Below are 19,794 nucleotides of genomic sequence, written 5' to 3'. Positions count from 1 at the left end.
TAATTGGAAAGCGAAGACACCGAATTTAATACAAAATTTTAATTTTTAATATATATACATATATAGGTTTTAAAGAAAAAAATACCCGTAGGCAAAAGAAATGTTAAATACCTATATGTATATTATACTTATTGTGCTGCTGCCGTAAACGCTGCCGCTGTCGTCGCCAATGCTGCTGATTCCGGAGTTGTTTCTGCTGCCGGAGTCGCTGCCGAAGTCGCTGCCGGTGTTGTTGCTGCTTCTGGCGGTGGTGGTGGTGTTTGAAAATGGCGATGTTTTACCGTTTTGTAGTGGCGTGGGTTATATGCCGTTATTAAAAGCGTTGTTTTACAAAAATTTTCCTCGTTTTGCTTTTATATTATCTCCGTTATATTTATTGTAGTTTTTTGTTGGTTTTATTAATTTAAAGATTTTGTTTTATCTCTGTTAAATTCATTTATCTATTAAAAATTGTCTTTCCTCCAATTGGATATTTAATTTTGTATTACCTCTGCATTATTTAGTTGCAATTTTTAGTACATTACGTTATTTAGAAGATTTTTATATTAATTTTGTTGAATTAGTCGTAGAATTAGTTGATTTGTTAAAAAATTCCCTTTTATTAAGGTATTAAATTTCGTATTACCTCCGAATAATTTATTTGTTTTTTTCTGTAGGTGATTTTATTATTTAAAACGATTTTTCCTTTGTATTATTTCTGTTTCCTTTAAACGTTTGATTTTAATCGAAAATTTTCCATGCTACAATTAGCTCTGTATTATTTCTGTTTTATTTATTTGTAATTTTACTATTTAACCGCTTTTTATAATATTTCTGTTTTAATTTGTCGTAGTTTTAGTTTTAGTTTATTATACAATATTAATTTTTCCAAAAATTTCTATCACCCACTGCCACTTTTTTTAATACCACTATACTCACCGCCGAAATTGAAAATGAACGAGGCTCCAGCCTCACGGTCGCCATATCGCGAAACGTACAATGGCTACGCTCGCCGTTATCAACTCACACAAGTTAGCTGCTATGCCGTGGAGGGCGCCGCCTCCAGATGGTTGCCATTATTATTCCCCAGATGAAGTTTCTTAGCGGCCTCGTGCGCCAAATACCCATTCAAATAAAAAAGTCTAGTTTACTTAGTTTTAAATTTTAATTTACTTCGCGTTTTATTAAAAATTCACGGAGAGCCGTCTGCGTGTTTCAGTGTCCAAAATTACAATCATGGCGGTGCAATATGAAAATGTCGAGCACACCCTTGCCAATCGTCATTCTCATATTGCACCCCACATATACATCTTATTCTTTCTGCCTAACAGCCTTACAATGGCTGAATACTTATTTATATATATATTTCCTATTCTTCTTAGTATTCACAATGACATGTTAGTAATGCAAGTTATAGTGTTGCCATATGTGTCATTGAAAAGACGTCTTGGGTCATTTTACCATTACAAGACATTGAACGGAGAGAGAAAACGAGGATGACGCTGGAAAGTATACGCATTCAACAACAATTACAAAACGCGATGAGCTTCAAAGAAGATTTTGAAAATATAAGCAGCGTCTACTCAGCTGTTGTACAGAGATGCAAGAGAATGTTAAAAAAATAAACAAATGTCATTTAATGTGTGAATAATGTTGTGCAACAAATTGTATTAATACTTGAACTAAATAATTATTAATGTTAATATTAATGTAAGTAGCAAAATAAGTGTTAAATGATGTGTCAGTTTCATGTTTATTGTTAGATAATGTAATGTATAATGTTTAATGTATTTAACTTTATATACTTAACATTAAATAGATGTAATGTATAATGTTTAATGTATTTAACTTTATATACTTAACATTAAATAGATCCCCAAAGAAGAAGACGCAAGGTAAACTTCGAAACGTGTCGGGAACAACAAATATACCCTGTTTCAATTTATGGCCACATATGCTCATTTTAGCAAACCAATCATTTATAAATTGGCCCAATTGTCTACAGCGCTGCTTAACAACTGTTCTTCTTTCCAGTTAAGCACACTTTCAAGTTTGCAGACTCATTCACTCAATTTCTGATTATCTTGTTGAAGCTGCTCCACCGTGCTGAGAAAATCAGAGTTAAGTTTTTTTAAACTCATGATTTCTTCATATAGCATTTGAATTGTGATCTCTTTTGAGCCCCTACCGTTCTCCTTATGAGTTTATCTTAGTGAGGGCGTTGGACTGGCTCCTCTTTGTTTGTATTGGTGCTATTGTTGTTGTTATTCGCCAATTTATGCATATTTACCTTGTGGTTGTTGTTGGTGATTGTCTTTTGTGTTACTTGTTATACCTTTAATGGAAATGAAATGGTATATTAATTTTGGCACGAATCTCAAAATTGTAAGTCCTTAAAGGAAAATAGATAGACCCACCATTAAGTATACAAAAATAATCAAGATGAAGAGCTGAGTAGATTTAGCCATTTTATCCATTTCCGTCTGTCTGTTTGTATGCACACTAGTCCCACAATTTTGGAGATATCTTGATAAAATTTGGTGAGCGGGTGTATTTAGGTGTCGGATTAGACATTTGTCAAAACCGTTCGGATCGGACCACTATATCAGGTATCCACCATACAACCGATTTTTCAGAAAAAAAGGCTTTATGTCATATCTTCCACAATTTATCAGATTGAAGCTTCAAACATCACCATATACTTTCGTATATTGCTCGTATTGTTGTCTGAAGAAATGGATGAGATCGGTCGTATATACAGTATATATCCCCCACAACCGATTGTTCAGATAAGAAACTTTTGTAAATTACTGCCCTATTTTAAGAGCTAGAGGCTTCAAATTTCAACGAATGCTTACGTATATAGCATATATTGTTGTCTGAAAAAATCATAGAGATCCGTGGTATATAAAGTATATATGTAGTGGTATATATAGTATATATATATATAGTATATGGGGAAATCCGCCAAACTTTGGTTTTTTTGGAGAAAAAAAAATTTTTTTGAAACATGGTGGCATGCAAACATCTTTTTGTTAGGAACATTGAGGGGTAAATGGAGCTATAGTGCATCGCCGTTACTCGTCTTACATAATGCTTTAAAAAGATACAGTCAAAGATCGAGAAAAATATATATAAATTGTGGTCGCAATGTTAAATATACATTTATTTCAACACTTCTGTACCGATTATATCGAAAATATGCAGTTATATGCAACGGTTACTTATGTAAAATTTTTTTGATACACGAGTGTTGTAGATATCTGTAAAAATATAAAACCGAATAACCGCCAAATATTTTTTTACTGTAAAGTTTGTAACACATTTATTTTAACATCTTTCTACCGATTCTTTTGAAACATTAAAAACGTGTAGATATGTGAGCGAAGTATGTTTAGGTAAAAAAGTTTTAATACCCGAGATCCGGTTTTGGAAATATTGATAAAAATATAAACCCGGAAACCTAAAAAGTTTTTTTTTTTACTTATTTAAACACTCCTTAACCCATTGTGTTGAAATTTTATCAGGATGTACATATCTATGTGGGGTATATTTAGGTAAAATTTTGTTGATACCCGAAACCCGGTTTTAGAGATATCGGCAAAAATATGAAACCGAGTAACAGTCAAATATTTTTTTACCTGTAATATGGTTGATATCCAAACGGTATTTTAAAGACATTTAACTTACTATAGTTTTCATATCGATATTGCCACGTCTTAAGGCTATTACATGAAGAAAGTAATGTAAGCACAGAACTTCATTAAAACATTAATATTGTACACAGAGCAAATTTAATTGATTTTTTTTTTATTTTTGTACCAAATTTGTTTCTTTTCGTTTACTTTTAAATAAATCCTGGTTAAAAAATTTTGCCAATCGATTGCCAATTTTTGTCGAAAATTTCGTATATTTCCCTCATGTACAAACATCAATAACTTTCCTTGCGTGAATGTTCCAAGATAAGGCAATTGATGGTATACTACTGTGGTGTAGAGAAAAAATTAACAAACGGATATGAAGTGATAAAAGTAAAATTGTAGCTGTGCCCACAAAAAAAGATGCTCCTGAAAAAAATTTAAGCAACCCAGCGCTTCCACTTTTCTGCCTCTACCTTCAAAACTGAAAGGGGCACATCGAATTTGAAGCCTTAGGTATTTTTAGTCCCTGATAGGCTATTATCGTGCATAATCCAAATTTCAATACTCAGTTGCCTCAAAAATCTATAAGCAAAAAACTGTCAATATTGAAAATGACAAAAAGAAAAGTATCGCTACTTTGATTGATGAAAGTTTTGAGTATTGGAGGGGCACATTAATTTTGCTCATACTTTCATAATCCCCGTGTCAAAAACGACATTCAGTTTAAATTTCATAGTGTTTCAGCGATGTCTCAAAATTTTATCGAAAAAATTATACAAAAAAAAATCAAGTGTATCGCTTGAAAAAGTGTAAAAATTGACGTTATTACGTTTCGAAGCTCCGCAAAAACTTACTATCAACTTTCTTCATTTTTAAAATCATCAGATCGGATAGTCAAAGGTCAAACTTAATATCCTTGTACTTTTTTCTGGCCTTAAGTTATTTGCACGTATGTAAAACCCGAGTATCCAAAAGAGAGATCGGTGGTATATAGTATATACCTCATACAACCGATTTTTCAGATAAGAAACTTTTCGCAATTTCTGACCCATTTTAATAGCTATAAGCTTCAAATTTCACCAATTGCTTACGTATATAGTATATATTGTTGTGTGAAAAAATCATAGAGATCGCTGGTATATATAGTATATGTATGGGGATATATATAGTATATAAATATAGAATATATAGATATTTTATTGCAATTTCAGCCCCATTTTAACAGCTTCAAATTTCACCAAATGCTTACGTGTAAAGCATATATTTTTGTCTGAAAAATCATAGAGATCGGTGGTATATATAGTATATATCGCATACAACCGATTGTTCACATAAGAAACTTTGCGCAATTTCTGCCAATTTTAACAGCTAGAAGCTTAAAATTTTACCAATTGCTTACGTATATAGCATATATTGTTGTCTGAAAAAATCATAGGGATCGGTGGTATATATATTACACTCTAAATCAGTTTTGCTGAAAATTACGTCGATAATAGTAGGCAAGACATTACATTTTTAAACAAAATAAGTGTAAAATTTTACACAAATTATGTCTAAATTTTGATTACCTTTTGAACATAATATGTTCAATTTTCTGCATTTCTTGTTTAATAAAAACAAATACAAAGATATTTATGTATGTATACATATGCATATATACAGTACCGAGGGAAAGAAAAGTAATCAGCCTATTTTCTAAAGGTATATTTTCATTATATATAATATAGTTAATATAAAATAGGATGATTGCTTTACGATAACACGGTACAATTTACTTTTTGAAATTTTATTTTACACTAATATAAGACAAACAAGAATTATAATTACATTTTTAAATGTTCTTGGGAATAAGGAAATACTTTTTCATAAATTTCGTTACAGTTTTGGCCAATTTTGTCATATTAAAGCTTAAAAAATTCAATTTTATTCGGAAAGAAAACTACATATATCTTTATACTCAGTTGAGCAGAGCTCACAGAGTATATTAAGTTTGATTGGATAACGGTTGGTTGTACATATATAAAGGAATCGAGATAGATATAGACTTCCATATATCAAAATAATCAGGATCCAGAAAAAATTTGATTGAGCCATGTCCGTCCGTCCGTCCGTCCGCCGTTAACACGATAACTTGAGTAAATTTTGAGGTATCTTGATGAAATTTGGTATGTAGGTTCCTGAGCACTCATCTCAGATCGCTGTTTAAAATGAACGATATCGGACTATAACCACGCCCACTTTTTCGATATCGAAAATTTCGAAAAACCGAAAAAATGCGATAATTCATTGCCAAAGGCGGTTAAAGCGATGAAACTTGGTAGATGGGTTGAAGTTATGACGCAGAATAGAAAATTAGTAAGATTTTGGACAATGGGCGTGGCACCGCCCACTTTTACAAGAAGGTAATTTAAAAGTTTTGCAAGCTGTAATTTGGCAGTCGTTGAAGATATCATGATGAAATTTGGCAGGAACGTTACTACTATTACTATATATGTGCTAAATAAAAATTAGCAAAATTGGATGAAGAACACGCCCACTTTTTAAAAAAAATTTTTTTTAAATTCAAATTTTAACAAAAAATTTAATATCTTTACTGTATATAAGTAAATTAAGTCAAAATTCAACTCCAGTAATGATATGATGCAACAAAATACAAAAATAAAAGAAAATTTCAAAATGGGCGTGGCTCCGCCCATTTTCATTTAGTGTGTCTAGAATACTTTTAATGCCATAAGTCGAACAACAATTTACCAATCCTCTTGAAATTTGGTAGGAGCATAGATTCTATGACGTTAATTGTTCTCTGTGAAAATGGGCGAAATCGGTGGAAGCCAAGTCCCAGTTTTTATACACAGTCCACCGTCTGTCCTTCCGCTCGGCCGTTAACACAATAACTTGAGCAAAAACCGATATATCTTTACTAAACTTAGCCCACGTACTTATCTGAACTCACTTTATCTTGGTATAAAAAATGGCCGAAATCCGACCATAACCACGCCCACTTTATCGATATCGAAAATTACGAAAAATTAAAAAAATGCCATAATTCTATACCAAATACGAAAAAAGGGATGAAACATGGTAACTGGATTGGCTTATTGACGCAAAATATAACTTTGGAAAAAACTTTGTAAAATGGGTGTGACACCAACCATATTAAGTAGAAGAAAATGAAAAAGTTCTACAAGGCGAAATCAACAGCCCTTGGAATCTTGGCAGGAATACTGTTAGTGTTATTGAATATATAAATAAATTAGCAGTACCCGACAGATGATTTTCTGGATCACCTGATCCACATTTGGTCGATATCGCGAGAACGCCTTCACATATACATCTAAGGGCCACTCGCTTTTAAAACCCTCATCAATACTTCAATTTGATATCCATATCGTACAAACACATTCTAGAGTCAACCCTGGTCCACCCTAATGGCGATATCTCGAAAAGGCGTGCACCTATAGACCTAATGCCCACTCCCTCTTAAAATGCTCAGTAACACCTTTCGTTTGATACCCATATCGTAAAAACATTCTAGAGTCACCCCTGGCCCACCCTAATGGCGATATCCCGAAAAGGCGTCCATCTATAGACCTAATGTCCACTCCCTCTTAAAATGCTCAGTAACACCTTTCGTTTGATACCCATATCGTACAAACATTCTAGAGTCACCCTTGGTCAACCTTTATGGCGATATCTCGAAAAGGCGTCCACCTATAGAACTGAGGATTACTCCCTTTTAAAATACTCATTACCACCTTTCATTTGATACCCATATCGTACAAACACATTCTAGAGTCACCCTGGCCCACCCTAATGGCGATATCTCGAAAAGGCGCCCACCTATAGACCTAATGCCCACTTTCTCTTAAAATGCTCAGTAACACCTTTCGTTTGATACCCATATCGTACAAACATTCTAGAGTCACCCCTGGCCCACCCTAATGGCGATATCTCGAAAAGGCGTCCACCTATAGACCTAGTGCCCACTCCCTCTTAAAATGCTCAGTAACACCTTTCGTTTGATACCCATATCGTAAAAACATTCTAGAGTTACCCTTGGTCCACCTTTATGGCGATATCTCGAAAAGGCGTCCACCTATAGAACTAAGGATTGCTCCCTTTTAAAATACTCATTACCACCTTTCATTTGATACCCATATCGTACAAACACATTCCAGAGTCACCCCTGGCCCACCCTAATGGCGATATCTCGAAAAGGCGTCCACCTATGGACCTAATGCCCACTCCCTCTTAAAATGCTCAGTAACACCTTTCGTTTGATACCTATATCGTACAAACACATTCTAGAGTCACCCCTGGCCCACCCTAATGGCGACATTTCGAAAAGGCGTCCACCTATAGACCTAATGCCCACTCCCTCTTAAAACGCTCAGTAACACCTTTCATTTTATTCCCATATCGTACAAGTAGAGACACCCCTGGTCCACCTTTATGGCGATATCTCGAAACGGCGTCCACCTAGGGAACTAAGGATCACTCCTTTTCAAAATACTCATTAACAGCTTTCATTTGATACCCATATCGTACAAACATATTCTAGAGTCACCCCTGGTCCACCTTTATGGGGATTTCTCGAAAAGGCGTTCACCTATAGAACTAAAGCCCATTCCCTTTTAAAATACTCATTATCACCTTTCATTTGATACCCATATCGTACAAACACATTCTAGAGTCGGCCCAGGTCCACCTTTATGGCGATATCTCTAAATGGCGTCCATCCATAGAACTATGGCCTACTCTCTCTTAAAATACTCTTTAATACCTTCCATTTGATACACATGTCATACAACCACATTCTAGGGTTACCCTAGGTTCATTTTCCTACATGGTGATTTTCCTTATTTTGTCTCCATAGCTCTCAACTGAGTATGTAATGTTCGGTTACACCCGAACTTAGCCTTCCTTACTTGTTTTAGATAAAAATTAATATTCATTTGAAAGCGCAAGATTTTTTGTGTTAAATAATAAAAAAAGGAAATGCAATATTTACCGCCTTTGGCAATGATTTACTCAGACTTACTAAGGCTTTATTTAAATATAACTTATGGGAATTTTTTAGATAACTTGGTCTAGTTTTCTAATAAGTGTATTAATTTTTCTTAAATTGTTTATATGTAGTTTTTTTCCTCGCATTTGTGAGGGGTAAAGTCAAAAAAAATATCTCATTAAGAAAGTTTGTGATATTTGCTTAGGGTAATTAAAAATGTAATTTCCTTTTCAAACCAAATATAAGCTACGTGGGCACAGCTATCCGGTTGTTATGTCGCTAGGAATTAAAAAATATAAAAAAATTAAATTGGAAAAATGTATAACTAAGGTCGTTTTTAGAATGGAAATTTACCATCTATTGATATCCAGGGAGTTGGTTCTTCTAAGTCGGTTTTTATTTCTTCGATTGTTGATCCAAACTATAAATAATGAACAACGGATCTGTGTATTAGAAAACAACTCTTTCTCTAGGAATCCCTTTTTAATGGGGTGACTTGGGCTGAAATGCACTTCATAAGAATTATAATTTCCCATATTTTGAAAACAAACACTTGAACATCTTGACCTTGTAAAGATTTAAATGATAATTTCTTAAGTTAACAAAACTTTTTTCACAAATTTTACACATAAACATTTTTAACAAATAATACTTAATTGTATTATGCGTATAATAACAGCAACCAGCACCGAATGAATATGCTCCAAAAATTATATAGACAGGTATAATAAATTCTGGAGAAATTAACTTTTTAATTGCTGCTAATTGACGCGCACTTCTACGAAAAATTCTGCGAATGACAAAATGGTGAGATTCATCAGCTGATTACTACACATTTAGACAGCAATACTTAAATTCAACAACATTTGCCCAAATTCAAACACTTTACGTGTAAATTTGTATTATTGCCGAAAATTACGCAAATTGTGATTAAAATTAAACAACATCTGCCTAAATACAAACAATTTAGGTGGGAAATTGGTATTATTGTGGGAAATTAGGCAAATTGGGTTTTTTTATTTCGACTACAGTGAAAATGATTGTGTTTTTAGACAAGGAGCACATTTTCAACAAAAATTTACACCTAAAATGATCCTAAATTTTGGTAAAAAATTTATAGTGTAATTTTTGCCCCTTTTTTACGCCTACAAGCTTCAAATTTCACCAAATACTTACGTTTACGTCATATATTGTTGAAATAAGTGATTCGTAGTCATATTTTTTACATGCAGACCACAAAAAACGTGAAGCTTTGTATCCTCACACAAAGTAACTACCTATTTTTATACTCAGTTCAGCCGAGCTCACAGAGTATATTAACTTTGATTGGATAACGGTTGGTTGTACAGGTATAAAGGAATCGAGATAGATATAGACTTCCATTTATCAAAATCATCAGTATCGAAAAAAAATTTGATTGAGCCATGTCCGTCCGTCCATCCGTCCGTCTGTCCCTTAACACGATAACTTGAGTAAATTTTGAGGTATATTGATGAAATTTGGTATGTAGGTTTCTGGGCACTCATCTCAGATCGCTATTTAAAATGAACGATATCGGACTATAACCACGCCCACTTTTTCGATATCGAAAATTTCGAAAAACCGAAAAAATGCGATAACTCATTGCCAAAGACGGATAAAGTGATGAAACTTGGTAGGTGGGTTGACCTTATGACGCGGAATAGAAAATTAGTAAAATTTTGGACAATCGGCGTGGCACCGCCCACTTTTAAAAGAAGGTAATTTAAAAGTTTTGCAAGCTGTAATTTGGCAGTCATTGAAGATATCATGATGAAATTTGGCAGGAACGTTACTACTATTACTATATATGTGCTAAATTAGAAAAATCGGATGAAGAACACGCCCACTTTTAAAAAAAAATTTTTAAAGTCAAATTTTAACATAAAATTGAATATCTTTACTGTATATAAGTAAATTATGTCACCATTCAACTCCAGTAATGATATGGTGAAAAAAATACAAAAATAAAAGAAAATTTCAAAATGGGCGTGGTTCCGCCCTTTTTCATTTAATTTGTCTAGAATACTTTTAATGCCATAAGTCGAACAAAAATTTACCAATCCTTCTGAAATTTGGTAGAGGCATAGACTCTATGACGGTAACTTTTTTCTGCGAAAAAGGGCGAAATCGGTTGAAGCCACGCCCAGTTTTTATACACAGTCGACCGTCTGTCCTGTCCTTCCGCTCGGCCGTTAAAACGATAACTTGAGCAAAAACCGATATATCTTTATTAAACTCAGTTGGCGTACTTATCTGAACTCGCTTTATCTTGGTACAAAAAATAGCCGAAATCCGACTATAACAGCGCCCACTTTTTCGAAATCGAAAATTACGAAAAATGAAAAAAATGCCCCAATTCTATACCAAATATGAAAAAAGGGATGAAACATGGTAATTTGATTGGCTTATTGACGCAAAAAATAACTTTAGAAAAAACTTTGTAAAATGGGTGTAACACCTACCATATTAAGTAGAAAAAAATTAAAAAGTTCTGCAGGGCGGAATCAAAAGCCCTTGGAATCTTTTCAGAAACACTGTTCGTGGTATTACATATATAAATAAATTAGCGGTACCCGACAGATGATGTTCTGGGTCACCCTGGTCCACATTTTGGTCGATATCTCGAAAACGCCTTCACATATACAACTAAGGGCCACTTCCTTTTAAAACCCTCATTAATACCTTTAATTTGATACCCGTATCGTACAAACACATTATAGAGTCACCCCTGGTCCACCTATATGGCGATATCTGGAAAAAGCATCCACATATAGAACTAAAGCACACTCCCTTTTAAAATAGTTATTAACACCATTCATTTCATACCCATATCGTACAAACACATTCTAGAGTCACCCCTGGTCCACCTTTAGAACTATGGCCGACTCCCTTTTAAAATACTCTTTAATAACTTCCATTTGATACCCATGTCATACAAACACATTCCAGGGTTGCCCTAGGTTCATTTTCCTACATGGTGATTTTACCTTATTTTGTCTCCAAAACTCTCAGCTGAGTATGTAATGTTCGGTTACACCCGAACTTAGCCTTCCTTACTTGTTTTATATTTATCTTAAAAATCGTTTAGGTATGTTCAAATTTCACCAAATTCTTACGTGTATAGCATATATTATTGTCTGAAAAATCATAGAGATCGGTTTTATATATAGTATATATCTAATACAACCGATTGTTCAGATAAGAAACTTTGCGCAATTTCTGCCCCATTTTAACAGCTAGAAGCTTAAAATTTCACCAATTGCTTACGTATATAGCATATATTCTATGAAAAAATTATAGCGAGCGGTGGTATATATAGTATATATCTCATACAACCGATTTTTCAGATAAGAAACTTTGCGCAATTTCTGCCCTATTTTAAAAGCTATAGGCTTCAAAATTTCACCAATTGCTTAGGTATCTAGTATATATTGCTATGTGAAAAATCATAGAGATCGCTGGCATATATATGGTGGTATATATATTATATATACATAGTATATATATATTTTTTTGCAAATTCAGCCCCAAATTTCACCAAATGCTTACGCGTATAGAATATATTGTTGTCCGAGAAAATCATAAAGATCGGTGGTATATATATTATATATCTCATACAACCAATTGTTCAGATAAGAAACTTTTCGCAATTTCTGCTGCATTTTAATAGCTAGAAGCTTCAAATTTCACCAAATGCATAGGTATATAGCATTTATTGTTAAATAAAGCCACAACAACAATAAAGCAAGCTGCAACACTTGTACGTACGTAAACAAATTAATCATCATGTCCACACATACATACAAGCAGCAGAGAGATACTCACAAACGCGGGCCCATCATCAGCTACTACTTCGCTCACATATACACACGCATATGGTTACACACTACAAATACACGCACGTATGGCTAGTGACCAGGTAGAAGATTCTAGAAGAAGAAACGTGTAGACATTTGGGCAGAGAGTATAAAAGCAGCAGAAGCTGAGTAGTCCTTAATCAGTTTGATTTAAGCACGCTATTGGATGCGAAGTATAAGTGTTAGGGCGAAGTACTGTCAAAGTAGTCTAATAAAGACCATCTTGCATTATTGAATATTGGATTTATTTATTAAACAATTTAGCGATACGAACGTTAGTGGAAGGTATAATATATGCGGATGTTCCCTATGTTCGTTACAATATTATATACCCCATCTAAACTGTCATTTTTGCCCATTTTTTAAGGCTACAAGCTTCAAATTTCATCAAATATCTAAGTTTGCGTCATATATTGTTGAAATACGTGATTCCTAGGCATAGTGTTTACATGCAGACCACAAAAAAACCTAAAGTTTTGCATCCTCACGCAAAGTACCTACCTATTTTTATACCTTTCATGAAAATGAAATGGTATATTAATTTCGTCACCAAACCCAAAATTGTAAGTCCTTAAAGGAAAATAGATAGACCCATCATTAAGTATACCGAAATAATCAGGATGAAGAGCTGAGTTGATTTAGCCATGTCCGTCTGTCCGTCTGCCCGTCTGTCTGTTTGTATGTAAACTAGTCCCTCAATTTTTGAGATATCTTGATAAAATTTGGTGAGCGGGTGTATTTGGGTGTCCGATTAGACATTTGTCGGAACTGGTCGGATCAGACCACTATAGCATATATCCTCCATACAACCGATTTTTCAGAAAAAGAGGATTTTTGTCATATTTTACTCAATTTAACAGATTGAAGCTTCAAACTGCACTACATAATTTCGTATATTGTACATATTGTTGCCTGAAAAATGAATGAGATCGGTAATATATATAGTATATATCCCCCACAACCGATTGTTCAGATAAGAAACTTTTCATAATTACTGCCTTATTTTAAGAGCTAGAGGCTTCAAATTGTTCAGATAAGAAACTTTTCGTAATACTGCCCTATTTTAAGAGCTAGAGGCTTCAAATTTCTACGAATGCTTACGCATATAGCATATATTGTTGTCTGAAAAAATCATAAAGATCGGTGATATATATAGTATATATATGGTGGTATATATAGTATATATCTCATACAACCGATTGTTCAGATAAGAAACTTTTCGCAATTTCTACCCCATTCTAACAGCTATAAGCTTCAAATTTCACCGATTGTTTACGTATGTAGTATATATTGTTGTGTCAAAAAATCATAGAGATCGATGATATATATAATATATATATGATAGTATATATAGTATATATATAGAGTATATAAATATTTTTTTGCGATTTCGGCCATATTTTAACAGCTAGAAGCTTCAAATTTCACCAAATGCTTACGTGTATAGCATATATTGATGTCTGAAAAAATCATTGAGATCGGTGGTATACATAGTATATATCTCATACAACCGATTGTTCAGATAAGAAACTTTGCGCAATTTCTGCCCCGTTTTAACAGCTAGAAGCTTCAAATTTCACCAAATGCTTACGTATATAGCATATATTTTTGTCTGAAAAAATCATAGAGATCGGTGGTATATACATTATATACTTCATATAAACTGTAATTTTTGCCCCTTTTTTACGGCTATAAGCATCAAAATTCATCAAGTTTCAACAAATAGTTACGTTTATGTCATGTATTGTTGATATACGTGATTCGTAGTCAGAGTTTTTACACGGAGACCACAAAAAACCTGAAACTTTGCATCCTCACACAAAGTACCTACCTGTTTTTATACCTTTCATGAAAATGAAATGGTATATTAATTTCGTCACGAAGCCCAAAATTGTAGGTCCTTAAAGGAAAATAGATAGACCCACCATTAAGTATATCGAAATAATCAGGATGAAGAGCAGAGTCATATTCGTCTGTCCGTCTGTCCGTCTATCTGTTTGTATGCAAACTAGTCCCTCAATTTTTGAGATATCTTGATAAAATTTGGTTAGCGGGTGTATTTGGGTGTCCGATTAGGCATTTGTCGGAACCGGTCGGATCGGACCACTATAGCATATATCCTCCATACAACCGATTTTTCAGAAAAAGAGGATTTTTGTCATATCTTACTCAATTTAACAGATTGAAGCTTCAAACTTCACTATATAATTTCGTATATTGCACATATTGTTGCCTGAAGAAATTGATGAGATCGGTCGTATATATAGTATATATCCCCTACAACCGATTGTTCAGATAAGAAACTTTTCATAATTACTGCCTTATTTTAAGAGCTAGAGGCTTCAAATTTCAACGAATGCTTACGTATGTAGCATATATTGTTGTCTGAAAAAAATCATAAAGATCGGTGGTATATATAGTATATATATGGTGGTATATATAGTATATATGCTTGCACTGATGACGACGTTGCTGAACTATTTTCTGAGTTCTTTAAGTCCACGTATTCATCCAGTGGTTTTCATTCCGGTCAATATCCCTATCGCTTAGATAGCTCGAATTCCATTAGGAATCCTGCTATTGATGGTAATATTGTTCTTCAGAGTCTTCAATCTTTGAAGCCCACCTTTTCTCCGGGACCGGACGGTGTTCCTAGTTGCGTGCTTAGGTACTGCGCCGAAAACATGTATGAACCTATTTTAAAATTATTTGAGCTATCTCTGGGATCTGCGTCATTCCCGGCACTTTGGAAACAGTCTTTTATTATACCCCTGCATAAAAAAAGTAGTAGGTCAAAAGTTGAAAACTACAGGGGTATTGCTAAACTTTCAGTCATTCCTAAAGTCTTTGAACAGATTGTTAGCAGTCAACTCCAATATCAGTGTTCTAGTCTTTTATCTCCATGCCAACACGGTTTCAGGGAAGTCATCTAGGCCCTTTGCTCTTTGCCCTTTTCATTAATGACTTGCCACAGACAATATTATATTCCCATACTATAATGTATGCGGATGATGTAAAACTTTGCTACACTTACTGTCTTACCGATTTGAGTTCCTTGGATCTTCTTCAGGCCGACTTGGACTCGTTCCAAGGTTGGTGCACAATAAATTTACTAGCTTGATCCGTACCTCACTAAGGTTCTTTACACATCGCTGGTTCGTCCAATACTCGAGTATTGCTCATGCGTTTGGTCCCCTGTTTCTCAAAAGCATATAAAGCGTCTTGAGTCGGTTCAAAAGCAATTTTTGATATTTGTATTGCGCGGCCTTAATTGGGACTCAAGTCTCCACCTTCCTCCATACAGAAGTAGACTTCTTCTTATTAACTTACCCACTGTGGAAAATCGGAGAATATTACTGGGGGTATTGTTCATCCATAAGCTCATTATTGGAGAAATTGATTCTGCGGACCTTCTCAGCCGCTTGCTTTTTGCGGTTCCCCCTAGAGTATCCAGACACTACGTTCCTTTCTATTTACCCCTTTGTCGACGAAACTTTGTTAAAAATAATCCTCTTCTTATCTGGTGCGCGCACTACAATGACTTGTATAGCTGTATCAGTCTTGAATGCACTTTTGCCACTATACGTAATGCAATACTTGCCTAACTAATTTAAGAGATACAAGCTAATTTAATTTGCCGGCATTTTATTTCTTCCATAAAAAACAGGAACTATCTCGTTTAAGGATGGAGGAACATTTATCAACATGTATCATTAAGAAGGAATAAGACAGTACTGTGTTGATTGGAATCTGGTGCATTCCAACAACGTAAAAACATGTTTTTTCATGAGTCACTGACCGGAATCGTATGCATTCCGGCAGTATAATCTTATGGGTCAGGCATCGAGCTGATTGGAATCCGGTACATTCCAACAACACAGGTCATGTTACTTTTTTATGCCTTGTGATGGCGTATCCTCAGTACACTATTCTTAGCACTGCCGGATTCCCATGACATGCTGATTGGAATCTTGTTGCATTCCAACAGGAAGATTGGAATCCACTGCATTCCGAAATCATGCTGAGCGGAATATGACGCATTCCGCCAGTATAAGATTTCGGTATAAGATCTTATTTCTGCTCATATTTCTTATTATTACTATATTCTGAAATTAAAGAGTAATGTTCATTAATATATCTTTGTGTGTAATATAACATTGTTGAAATCTCGATATATCTTAAATTTTATCTTTTGAGTTGTATATTTATATATCTTTTATATTATGCAGTCGACCATAGTTTGTCGTCGACTTTAAATAATAAATAAATAAATAAATATACCTATTTTCGCAATTTTAGCCCCATTTTATCAGCTAGAAGCTTCAAATTTCACCGAATGCTTACGTATATAGCATATATTTTTGTCTGAAAAAATCTTAGAGATCGGTTGTATATATAGTATATATCTCAAACAACCGATTGTTCAGATAAGAAACTTTTCGCAATTTCTACACCATTTCAACAGCTATATATATACTTCATATAAACTGTCATTTTTGCCCCTTTTTTACGGCTAGAAGCTTCAAAATTCATCAAATTTCATCAAATAGTTACGCCTACGTCATATATTTTTGAAATACGTGATTCGTAGTCATAGTTTATACATGCAGACCACAAAAAACGTGAAGCTTTGCATCCTCACACAAAGCATCTTCCTATTTTTATACTCAGTTGAGCACAGCTCACAGAGTATATTAACTTTGATTGGATAACGGTTGGTTGTACAGGTATAAAGGAATCGAGATAGATATAGACTTCCATATATCAAAATCATCAGTATCGAAAAAAAATTCGATTGAGCCATGTCCGTCCGTCCGTCCGTCCGTCTGTCCGTTAACACGATAACTTGAGTAAATTTTGAGGTATCTCGATGAAATTTGGTATGTAGGTTTCTGGGTACTCATCTCAAATCGCTATTTAAAATGAACGATATCGGACAATAACCACGCCTACTTTTTCGATATCGAAAATTTCGAAAAATCGAAAAAGTGCGATAATTCATTACCAAATATGGATTAAGCGATGAAACTTAGTAGGTGAGTTGAACTTATGACGCAGAATAGAAAACTAGTAAAATTTTGGACAATGGGCGTGGCACTGCCCACTTTTAAAAGAATGTAATTTAGAAGTTTTGCAAGCTGTAATTTGGCAGTCGTTGAAGATATCATGATGAAATTTGGCAGGGACGTTACTCTTATTACTATATGTCTGCTTAATAAAAATTAACAAAATCGGAGAACTACCACGCCCACTTTAAAATTTTTTTTTTTTTTAATTCAAATTTTAAAAGAAAAGTTAATATCTTTACAGTATATAAGTAAATTATGTCAACATTCAACTCCAGTAATGATATGGTGCAACAAAATACAAAAATAAAAGAAAATTTCAAAATGGGCGTGGCTCCGCCCTTTTTAATTCAATTTGTTTAGGATACTTTTAATGCCATAAGTCCAACAAAAATTTACCAATCCTTGTGAAATTTGGTAGAGGCTTAGACTCTAGGACGATAACTATTTTCTGTGAAAAAGGGCGAAATCGGTTGAAGCCACGCCCAGTTTTTATACACAGTCGACCGTCTGTCCTTCCGCTCGGCCGTTAACACGATAACTTGAGCAAACGTCGATATATCTTTACTAAACTTAGTTCACGTACTTATCTGAACTCACTTTGTATTGGTGTAAAAAATGGCCGAAATCCGACTATGACCACGCCCACTTTTTCGATATCGAAAATTACGAAAAATGAAAAAAATGCCATAATTATATACCAAATACGAAAAAAGGGATGAAACATGGTAATTGTATTGGTCTATTGACGCAAAATATAACTTTAGAAAAAAACTTGGTAAAATGAGTGTGACACCTACCATATTAAGTAGAAGAAAATGAAAAAGTTTTGCAGGGCGAAATCAAAAGCCCTTGAAATCTTGGAAGGAATACTGTCCGTGGTATTACATATATAAATAAATTAGCGTTACCCAACAGATGATGTTCTGGATCACCCTGGTCCACATTTTGGTCGATATCGCGAAAACGCCTTCACATATACAACTAAGGGCCACTCCCTTTTAAAACCCTCATTAATACCTTTAGTTTGATACCCATATCGTACAAACACATTCTAGGGTCACCCCTGACCCACCTTTATGGCGATATTTCGAAAAGGCGTCCACCTATAGAACTAAGGCCCACGCCCTTTTAAAATACTCATTAACACCTTTCATTTGATACCCACATCGTACAAAAAAATTCTAGGGTCACCCCTGACCCACCTTTATGGCGATATTTCGAAAAGGCGTCCACCTATAGAACTAAGGCCCACGCCCTTTTAAAATACTCATTAACACCTTTCATTTGATACCCATATCGTACAAACAAATTCTAGAGTCACCCGTGGTCCACCTTTATGCCGATATTTTGAAAAGGCGTCCACCTATTGAACTAAGGCCCACGCCCTTTTAAAATACTCATTAACACCTTTCATTTGATACCCATATCGTACAAACAAATTGTAGTCACCCCTGGTCCACCTTTATGGCGATATCTCGAAAAGGCGTCCACATATAGAACTAAGGACCACGCCCTTTTAAAATACTCATTAACACTGAAAACTTGAGCTGGCGGATTCCAGACTAGTTTCTCTCGATGGAGGTTAGGAAAGAAAGGCAGTGATTAATATTAAAATTTCATATAGACTTTATTTCACAAAATATGCAGTGGAAAATAACAGAAAGAGAGTTTAAAGGTGCAAGCATGCAATTGCTACAATATTACCTTTAATATATCCAGGGACTCTGCGTTCTGGCGGTGTGACGTTTGATGTGGTTTTAACTTGCGGCTTCAAGACGTTCGAGCGTGCGTAAACTGCTGCGGTTTTAATCCAAGTGAAAGAGTTTCCTTTCCACGCATTCCGTTTACCCCCAAAGCTAACAGGCCTTTGGCGGGGTAACTTAACGAAACGTCACTTTTTCTTTTAGTATAAGTGCTAACGGCCGTAACAAATAAACGGTTTTGTATTAGATTGCATTAGAGTGGCCGGCCCTTAATTTTCCTTTGGGGTTAGCCTGCTGGCCTAAACATGCCGGCCCCCTTGCGGTACGCAACCTCGCCTTGCCCTGCTGCTAGAGTAGACAATATCTAGAGGGAGAAAGATGAGAAATTTGTGGATGGACAGACTGTACGCATGAGTTCAAAGTATAAAATATTCCTTATTAAAAGATTCATGATTTAAAGGCAAATTCAAAATAATTTTTTTTGTTGGATATTCATATCTGCGACCTTTTAGGCTC

The 19,794-nt window shown here is 34.6% G+C and overlaps 1 protein-coding gene across 1 annotated transcript in view; it reads left to right on the top strand.

Moving 5' to 3' along the window:
- The window catches only part of LOC137254256 (clavesin-2), a gene marked incomplete at its 5' end in the record, with an annotated part of 360,972 nt that overhangs the window by 142,124 nt on the left and 199,054 nt on the right, over positions 1 to 19,794 (top strand). The gene's annotated exons all lie outside the window — the stretch shown is intronic.

The sequence above is a fragment of the Eurosta solidaginis genome, chromosome 5 (assembly GCF_040869045.1).
Source record: "Eurosta solidaginis isolate ZX-2024a chromosome 5, ASM4086904v1, whole genome shotgun sequence".
Taxonomy (NCBI): Eukaryota; Metazoa; Arthropoda; class Insecta; order Diptera; family Tephritidae; genus Eurosta; species Eurosta solidaginis.
Note: the sequence above shows the minus strand (reverse complement) of the source record. Positions and strands in the feature narration are given on the sequence as shown.